Here is a 10,373-nt window from a genome sequence, read left to right on the forward strand (position 1 = left end):
AACAAGGATTAGGTTGGATAAATGTCTCTGCTAAAGCTTTAGCATGATGTATTTTAAAAATCATCATTCTATCCTCACTCTGTCTCTCTGATAGGTTCAACTCATGGCATAATTTAGATTTCTAAGTATGTATCTGCAGTCTGAAGGAAGCTCAGAAGAATCCATGTCAGCGCTCCAAAGGGGGCAGCCTGATGATGGGGAGTCAGAAAACAGCCTTATCATGAGAAAGAACAGGTTACCTCCATTTTGGGTTAAATGTTGTTAAGTTTCTTGGAACCATCTGTGATTTCGGCTGTGGTTCCCTCAGCCTTGTCTCTGTTGACTGGAAAAGACAATCAGCGGCTCACTCTCTGAGCAGATAGCAGGCAGGTTGTTGGATGTTTGGCTTGTCCTCTCCTGGAATTCAAAACTACAAGCAACTCCAAAATCTTTGTACAAGATTTAAGTAAAACTGGATTGAACTACTCTTAGAAGAAAAACAGGTTGTTCTTTTGACATGCAATTAAATGTTCATATTTTCAGCTTTTAATCCTAACAATTTAAAAGTTATTGCTTTTTGACAATATCAAGAAGGCAGCCTATGGAATTAAAAGATGATTTAGTTCAATCTAATGTGACCTGAGGGGTTTTTTTTAAACAGTTTATAGTAGTTTTTACATCTGTACATATATAATAATGTTTCAGGTCAGTTTTTGTGAGTTTGTAGGATGTTCTGATGTTTCATTTAACCTTCAAACAAATGAAATAATCACTCAGTCAAATTGCTGATGATTCAATTAATACAAAATGTTTCGTGCACAGAGGCTTAATGAGCATAATATTAAAGTAATAAACTGAAATGAATATTAAATTCACACTGTGCTGTTTACCATAGCCTTTAAAATAATAATAATAATAATAATAATAATAATAATAATAATAATAATAATAATAATAATAATAATAATAATAATAAAGCCAGTGGAGTTCAAGGTACTTCGTACAGCATGCTTTCTCACCAATAGCCTATCATCTGTAGAAACTCCCACAGCAGCCATGATGTTTCCACTGTCCTCAAATATTGATGCTTCTCTATTCAATTTATAGACAATCATCTGCAACCTTTGAACATGAGGCTCCTGCAGTCTAATATTTCTAAATGGGACACTATCATTGGGTTGGGCAGCGTCAGTGGACCTCCATGATGGAACCAGATCTTGATGTTGCAACCTAAAAGCTTCTCCTGAACAATCTGTGTTGAACCTATTGATGATGAAGGGACAGCGTAAAGTGCTTTTAGACGCAATACTCCAATGGACCACAACGGCTCTGGAGGAAACATAGGTTTGAGCATAACAAACATGGGCAATATAAGTGTCAGTGCTTCCATCTGAGAATATGAGCTAATGTACATATAGACAAAGCAGCAAGGCAATAGGCTGAAAAGCTTCACTGTATGTTTTGACCCAGTTCTGAAAAATCCATCTTCCAAGTTGCCAAAAAATTTGATCAATCCATATTGAAACCTATGTCAGTTTGTTCCTGAGTCAAGACTTGTGACTACACCAGAGTTTTCTTTGACAAAGTAAATGTGTGAAGGATGGGTCTATGTGCAGCCTGTGCTGCGAAGGTTGTGCATAACTTTGACTCGTCCCTAGACCACCAACATACTCTCTCCTGAGGCTGTTGAGATGAGATGTCTTCCCCCAAAACTTTGCATATTTTCCTGGATGTTTTGGAACTTTCTACTGAACAAACTCAGCTATATAAAGTAACATAATTTGCAAATATGTTTAAAATGAGTTTTTCTATTGCTAAGATTTCTTTTTTTTTCTTTTTGTGTAAAGATATTTGAATATCACAGAGTAGTTGTTTGGTAATAATTGTGAAGTACTATCAAACTAATGGCTTCCTTCTTACTAGTCCGTTTCAGAACAAGTGAGACAATAATAACGGTCCTGCACTGTTGAACAGCCGAGAACATGAGGCTGCAAATCTAAAGCCACGGACAAATGGATACTGTAGAAGTTATTCCTATTCCTCTCTAAGACAAACACACACACACACACACACACACACAATAACATGCACACACTCAAGTTTGTATTTCAACCCATATTAGGACTTTGTATTGACTTCCATTCATTTAAGTAACTGCATATAAACCTAACCCAGACATTTTCCCAAACCAAAACCTAATTCACATCACACTGCTAACCCCTAACCCTAAACAACAGGTCCTCCATATTAGGACTGGGCTTTGGTCCCCATGAGGCCCATTAATCTTCAAAAGGTTAGTAAATATGCCAGAAATGGTCATATATATGATAGCTAAACAAGTACACACACATACACACAATTCCATGTAATACAGCTGTTTTACCTAACAGTAGAAACTGCTCTGCAGCGTCTGCAGCTCCAGCTACAGGGTAGTTTACTTTCAACACCACTTTCAATGCACTAAAACTGATTTTTTTTTTCTAAAAGGTTACTTAATGCAACTGTTGCAGTAAAAAGTTCTCTCCATCCAAACCACTGCTGTGTTTTTAAGTATGATATCCCAAAGATAGCTAATGACATGCTTTGGTATTAAACCAAATGTCACAGTCTCCTTCCTTCCTGGGTGATGGGAGGGTGCAGCATCAGATGGATTAACTAACCAAGAGTCTATAATGATGCAGAAGAGCCTTATTTATTGGTCTATCTGCTGTGATCAGGTCAAGGTCTCAGACTAAAATCACTGAAAGACCCTCCATTCTGGCTCTACCTTAGTGGAAACAGTAAGTTGGTGGTAATGTCAGTATAGTGAAGTAAAGTCTGTTTGATAATTGGGTACATAGCATTCAAAATAAATAGAAAAATACTTATGGCCCATCCCTACTAGCATATGTGCCCTTGTATGGCAATAATACAGTCCATGAATTCATAATAGCAACAACCAAAAAATAATCATTTAGAAAAGTTTGTCCAAACCTGTAGTGATACACTTAAAGTAACAACATGTTTGTTTGTTTCTGACTTTAACTAGAGGATTTTTAAAAATAGAAGTTAAGTCAAATGTATCACAGGTGTGAAAAAACATTGCATTATGGGGTTTTTTCAGACCCACTCAATATTGATCCAGTAACAGGCTGCTAAACAGAGAATAAATGGGGAAACCTGAACCTTCTCACATTTTCACACCAGAAATAAAAGCCCAAACAAGCCATTTTCCACTTAATAACTTTACCTGTTTTCTTTTTTTAGTTTGACATTTGTAGCGCTGAACTGGAGTTGTTGGGAATAAATTTTGGGACTCAGACTGTTGCTTGTAAAGTTGATTACAGCAACTGCTGTTCTTCCTGTAAATGACATCCAAGTACTGCATACAGGTCGGAATATCCAACCAATAACAGGGAAATTATGGTGTTATGAGGCACTTACACATTTTATTGTGACTCCCTTCCAGTCCAGCTTTTCCAACCACAGTCGAACCTCTGAGGTTTAAAAAAGATTAAAAAAAAAAAAAAGGATGATGGGCTTAACTTACCCAGCAGCATTTTAAAAAATGCACTTTAAATAAAAATTGCCTGTATGGTCACTTTACTCTCTGGCTTTCCCTAAACGATAAACGCATAAATATTCATGCCCTCTCGCTCGGCTGGATGCAGAGCATGCCGGCTTCCTCACAAATGTAAATCTCATCCCTGGATGTGAACCCTTACATGGACAGAGGGGAGCTGGTAGAACTGCTCTACTTGAAGTTATCTTTCAGCTTTTCAGTGTCACCTGCAGGCTGTGATTGTGCAGCAGGAAAAAGGGGAGGAGAGGCGGTGGGTAATGCCACTAAAGCAGCGTGACAGAAGAGGGTTAATACCATCGAGCTGCGCTAAGATTGCCCAGCCTGGAGTGGCTTTAGGGATTGCAGGCAGTATTAGCCAAGAATAATTATTTTTGCTATGTTGCTCCCTGTGTGAGCACGTTCTCCATGTGCTGCGCGTTGCTTCGTAACTCCCCCCAACTGTTTCCCGGAGCTTCTGCAGCCTGCAGTTTGCTGTAAAACTTTTCAAGTCCCATGTGGGCAGAGTTGAAACTCTGTTCAAACAGGAATGTTCTTCATACATTTTGTAGAAGGTCCAGTGAAAAGGGTGGTATTGCATATTTAACACTGTGACTGCAAAATGAAATATCACCGGAAACGTCAAAGGTGGAAGCTTAGCTTATGGTGGTAAACAGGGTTGGAAGAGTCTCCTTAGCGCTAATGAAACGTCATGTATGATAACGCATATTTCTATAAATATATATATGAAAGGCCTCTATTTTTGGCATTTATCACGTGGACATAAGTGGTTTGACTATAATAAACATGTAGATTGGCTCTGACATGCATCCTGGCTGTGCTCATCAATAAATCTGTGTTTGCAAGATTTTAATGTGAAGCTTCTTTTGCAGTTTGCTTTTCTTTTCTACGCTGCACTGAAAAACCGAACAAAAACATCCTTTTCACAAGTGGTTTGGAGTCGCCAATCACTTTATGGGGTGAAATAATATTGTATACTTTAGGATAGCTGTTGCATTATTTGTTACAACCTCTATGTAATGTTATTATGGAAGATGTAATGTCCTTCTGTAAATGTTTAATGTTGTTTACCTGAAATAAAATTCTTCAAGGGTCTTATGAATTCAGACTTTTATTTTGAAAAGATTTAAAGTTTCTGCACAAAGAGATTAGATGAGACATTTTTAAAGTTATCTGAACTTGACCATCATGTATTTTGTTGACTTGAGAATAATATTGGCCTTTTGGAATTCCAAAAATGGAAAAGAATCTGTGGTCGGAGCTAAAGGTTAGGAGCTAAATGTATGAATACCAGAGAAAAATGTGAAAATCGGCTCAGCAAGAAGAGGATTTCAGCGTTTGATTGTTGAAATGCCAATAAAGATTTTTCTTTGATTTTCAAGAAGGGTGTGAATAATTTGACATGCTGTTTTGATTAGAAATTAAATTAAAACGTTTTTCACCTAAACTGGTGCTCCATTCACATGATTTATTTACCCATCTCGTTTCACACCACTGACAAACTTTAGCGTCAAAGTCTGCCAGGGCTATAAATGATTAGATTTTTTAAGCTTTTCTTCTTTAAAGTGAGCAATGAAAAACAAAGCCCAATGGATGTGAAACTTGACTGAAGGGGCCTTTATGTGTAGAAAGGGCCATGTTGCTCTGTTTCATGAGAAGGAAGAAAATGTTTATTGGCAGCGCACAATGCTATTAATCTGGGTGGGGTTACTTCCATGAGGTCTGTTTTCAGCACAAACAGAACCCGTTTTACTGCTCATTAATAATGTCAGATGGGCCTGACTGCAATGACAGGTTTCCAATCTAAAAGCAGCATGTTCACGATGGTTTGAGTCATCATTTTGAACAGAAACCCTGTATTTAATGACATGGCAGTATTCAGTCCACTTATTTATACAGCTTCGACTCACAGCACACTATCAGCACAATGTACTTTACAGGACAAACGGTTTTATCCAGTTCGCCAATCCAACTTAGGTCATCATCTAATTCATTATCAAAGCTTGACAGAGTGTGATCATATTTAAATTAGTCATCCTCATGTATAGTTGAGGATTTTCAAATCTGCAGCTGTTTAGAAGTGGTCCAAAAAAAGAATTAATAAAATTTGTGTAGATCTACAACTTTTATTTTTTTGTCTCTCTACGTCTCTGTTTTGACTGTTGGACAGTCCAGAAAATGTTTTCAAACAAATCCTCTTTATGCTTCAAGGAACATCTACTAGCTTCACGTATCACTGGGATTTGAATGTGGTCTGGCTCTGTGCAGTATGAATGTATTTGGACCCGTATAGTTAATGTTAACCCTGTGTGGACCCAGTGTAACCCAGCTGATAAATACAAACTAACACACATTAGCATTGGTTTTGATTTCTCAGTGAAGTTGAATGTTGGGCAATCATAAAAAAAGAAGTGTTCAAATCAATGAGATGAAGACGGTATCATCTAAACTGTGCATCTGTTTAAACTTCTCCATTTATAATTTTCCAGCACATCATCTTTATTTATTTATTTATTTATTTATTTATTTATTTATTTATTTATTGCACATTTATTTATAAGTGAAGTCATCAAACTGAACGAAGAGACATTTTATAAAACCATTGATGGACTGATTGGCTATAAATGAAGTGGCTAGAAAATCTGTCTTTTCTGTTCATCTTCAGTGACCATTTCTTTCAGACACCAACAGACACCTTCATGCCGACATCTTTTGTGTGTTGAAATATGACATAAATGTCTCTTATACATTTTTAATAAGACAGCTTCCCACATTTGCCTTTTCAGTTTCATTTGGACATTAAAAGACGTCTTGATGGAGACGTTTCCACTTGATGGAGACGTTTCCACTTGATGGAGACGTTTCCACTTGATGGAGACGTTTCCACATGCACGACGTAAGCCAGATGTCTAAGGAAGTCCAGCTGACTGCGTTGCGTTGTTCGCTTCAGTAACCCCTCAGTCTCAGTAAACGGGACGACAGTGGAATGGAACAAACTTAGTTAAGATAAAGAAACCTCCATCAGAACCAGGCTCATAATGAACTGCCCTGTGTCACTTTTGGTTCAGAACAACAAAAGGAAACAGAAAAACAACAAAAAACAAAAAAACAGGACCAGAAAGGATAGAAAGGAAAAACAAAGAGATTAAAACATTTGATAACAGGTACATTATAGACATTAGTAAAGGTACAAATATTTCTCTGAAATCTGCACATCACTCCTTACATGTAGGCCATCATGTAGCTGTGATCCCTCTGTCAGAGCCCAGCTGGTGTTAATGACACAGGTTAGGCTGCATCTCCTCTACATGTGGAGTCCAAGTAAAAACTAGAATTCCTCTGTTAGTATGCAGCTCTCCTCTGACTCTGGCACACAGATGAAGGTGTGGTTCTTCCTTTCTCTGTGCATGAATAGACTCATGCATTCTCCATCCTTTGTCTGATTTTTCTTTGGTTCTGAGTATCCTGGTGCAAAAGCTCATTACATGAAATGGCATCATGATCTTAAAGTGACAGACAGGAGCTCACACTGAGTTGAGCTGTGAGCAGTGCAGCCGTCCTGCATGCCTTCCTTGCTTCAGTGGAAAATTCCCAACTGGAAAATTTCAAAGGGTACCAGGGCAACTGCTGCCTATTGGAACGCGCTGTTAAGTTTACCTATAACACTTATCCCTCCTTTAACATCTCTCGTATAAACTGTTATTCTGAAAATAACACAATATTTGTTTTAAATCACTATGTCATTTCTGATAGAGCTTGTTACTAAGTTGTGACTAAACTCATTCTAAATGTGCACACTGGTTTGTATGTATAGTTGAAACCAAATATTTACATACACAAAATAAAAAGACACAGACACGTCGTTCTCTCGCCATCTGAAGTTAAATCAGAACAAGCTTCTCTTTTTTAGGTCAGTTAGAATTACCGAATTCTTCTTCTTTGCTAAATGCCAGAAAACTTAGCAAGAACATTTTTAAGGCCACACCTGGAACACACTGCTTTCTGGTGTGTTTCAGGTGTGTGTTTCAAAAGAAATTAAGCCAAGATATCAGGATGAGTCAAGGAGCTGCTCTAGTCTGGTTGATCCTGGTAACAGTTTGCAGATGATTCAAGTTGCTGTGTTCTTCTGTTCAAGCAGGATGGGCATGATGGGGTTGTCCAAAAACCAAATAATCAGGAAGGAGACCAAAAGATTAATGTCTTTTGGTCCAAAATGTGCAGATTGACCCCAGAACAGATGATGTGAAGATGATGTGAAGACTGTTGTCTTCACATCATTTGTTATCCAAATGTGAAATGTACTGACATGGACTGAAAGGTCATTTAGGCAGGAGGAAAGCTTACTGCAAATTAAAAAAAAGACCTGGAAAGCCAACTTACAGTTTGCAGACTTACACACTGACAAAGATCTTGATTTTTGGAGACATATCCTGTGTTGATGAAACTAAAATTGAACTGTTTTGGCCATCATGACTGTGGTTACATTTGGAGGAAAAGGGGATGTTTGTGCCATCCTAACTGTAAATGATGGGAGTGGCAGCATCATCCTGTGGGGCTGTTTTGCTGCAGGAGCACTTCATAAAATAGATGGCATCGTGAGAAAAGAACATCATGTGAAAATATTGAAGCAACATCTAAGACATCAGCCAAGGAGTAATAGCTCAGAAGCAGACTGGTCTTCAACATACAGTCCAGGTGACTGTAAAGAGGCCTAATGACAGTAAAGTCATCAGTTTGGCAAGGCCACCAAGCTCTGATCTCAGTCCTCTAGCAGTTGCAGGTAGATCTTTAAAGTCATGTGGCAGTGAGGCAACCCACAAACCTGACTGAGGTAAGCCAGTTCTGTCAGGAGGAATGGGACAGAACTCCAGCAAACTCTGTGAGTAGCTCCCGGGAGGAACCCAGAGGAGGCGTGAGATGAATGAAGAGTTTATCGTCTTTTCATGCTTGACTATTCAACAAGGCTCCAGTCAATAGGTGGCAGCAGTGCTCAAAATAACCAACAGGTGCCTGTTAAACCCAGTAGAAGAAGGAGCCTACTATACACTGGTGAAAACACAGTAGACAGCTGATGGAGCTGGAGAAGTTTGTAACAGTGAGAAGAAAACAACGGCAGAGAAAAAAACAAATTTCAGTAGAGTTAAGATCTGACATGACTAGCTCAGTATGTTCATGTGATTACCTGAGTGACTAGAGGGGCGTGAAAGTATTTCTGATCCATTGCTTGACAGAAAATAAGAAACTGGTAAAAGGCAGTACTGCCTTTTATTGGTGTGTGTATAGAATTAATCAGGCATACAAACAAAGCGCTGCTGCTAGACTTCTGACCAACACCAGGAAAATGGATCCGATTACAACAGTTTTAAAATATCTGCTCTGGCTCAGGTGTGTAGAAGAACAGGCTTTGTATTGGCCTATAAAGCGCTACTGGTTTTGATCCAGAACACATTTCTGAGTTACCAGAAGTATATGAGAACTTGATCTCAGTAGAACCCTTCTTACTTGGTTCCTGGACCAGAGCCACACAGGTGAAGTTTCTATTTTCTGGGTCTCTCCTCTCCGTTGTGGTCGTCGCCTGTAGGCTTCGGAACTTTGGCCGGGGGGTGCGGAAAACGCTCAGGAGGAGGAGAAATTGTTGCTTCCTTTAAATCAGGATGGAAAACGTCCGATTAACGAACTGTGAACATTTTCATCTTTAATGTAATGTTTTTATAATTTATTTTTATTTTCTGTAACACACTTTGGATTGCCTGAGGTGTGAATGTTGCTGTATGAATAAACTGGCCTTGCCCGGTTCCCAAGTGATGGCAGGAGAGACTGATAAGAGCAATTGGAGCCTGGACTCCAGTAATGTTCTGGTAAAGAAACCAAAAAGTGAAGCTCACTGTACCAGTCTGTCTACATTCCAACCTTTAGTTGTAGTCATGAGACACAAATCATGACTGAAGCAATGAGATCCTGGATACAGTCAGATCAAATATGGATGGATGGATTTAATATACAAAATGATAGATGGTAAAAAAAGGCATGCACACAAAAAGAGAGAGGGAGACAGAGAGGAAGCTGTAAAGCTGGAGAAAGTAAGACAAAAGTAAACAGGAAGTACATGTGAAGAGAATGGCTTTTGTTTACAGAGACTCAGCGTGTAGTTTTGTGCACACATCTAATAGGGTGGGGGGTGGAGAATGTAATAATTAAAAGAAGCATCAAATTAATTTAATAATTAAAAGATTTTATGTGGTGACTGATACTATTGGCTGCATCAAACTAATAACATTGGCTTTAGGAACATTTGAACTGATTTACTGTAACAGTCTTATTTCTACAGAACATTATGTTGTCTTATTTTGGAACTCACTGATGGAAAGTATCTTCTAGCATTCTTCCATATGATCTTTCTGTTACACGCTTGTTCTTGTACATTAACTTTGACTAACTTAAGGAACTTTAATTTATTTCTCCAAATGTTTCCTTTCATTTATTCATGCTCATCTTGTTCAAGTTGTATATGTTTTATGTATTGCTAACATGTAACATTATGTAATGCATCGGCTCAATGAAGCTGACCAAAAACTGCATGCGCCATAAACAACCTCATAGCCAGGAAATCTTAACAAAATGTCTTAAGCTTTCCTTTCTCGACTTTAATTGCTTAATATTTGGAAGAATAGTCAACACAGACTGAACGGCTTCGTTCTAAAACTGCGCAGAAAATCGATGTCATGGTTCACAACTCTGCCTCCTGTTGGGAGAAATTGAGCTCAATGAGAGAAATCCCAGAAGAACAGACTGAGATGAGAATACAGCAACAGACAGGCTTGTTTTGCAGTAAAAA

The 10,373-nt window shown here is 38.3% G+C and overlaps 1 protein-coding gene across 4 annotated transcripts in view; it reads left to right on the forward strand.

Moving 5' to 3' along the window:
• The window catches only part of cdk14 (cyclin dependent kinase 14), a 173,809-nt gene extending 169,169 nt beyond the window's left edge, over positions 1 to 4,640 (forward strand). For all 4 annotated transcript variants that reach the window (XM_008411053.2, XM_008411056.2, XM_008411054.2 and 1 more), the window contains one exon: positions 1 to 4,640. This exon is cut by the window's left edge and continues 1,800 nt beyond it. The gene's annotated coding sequence lies outside the window, so the exon portion shown is untranslated.
• The last annotated feature ends 5,733 nt before the right edge of the window (positions 4,641 to 10,373 follow it).

Source organism: Poecilia reticulata, linkage group LG6, assembly GCF_000633615.1.
Source record: "Poecilia reticulata strain Guanapo linkage group LG6, Guppy_female_1.0+MT, whole genome shotgun sequence".
NCBI classification, from domain to species: domain Eukaryota; kingdom Metazoa; phylum Chordata; class Actinopteri; order Cyprinodontiformes; family Poeciliidae; genus Poecilia; species Poecilia reticulata.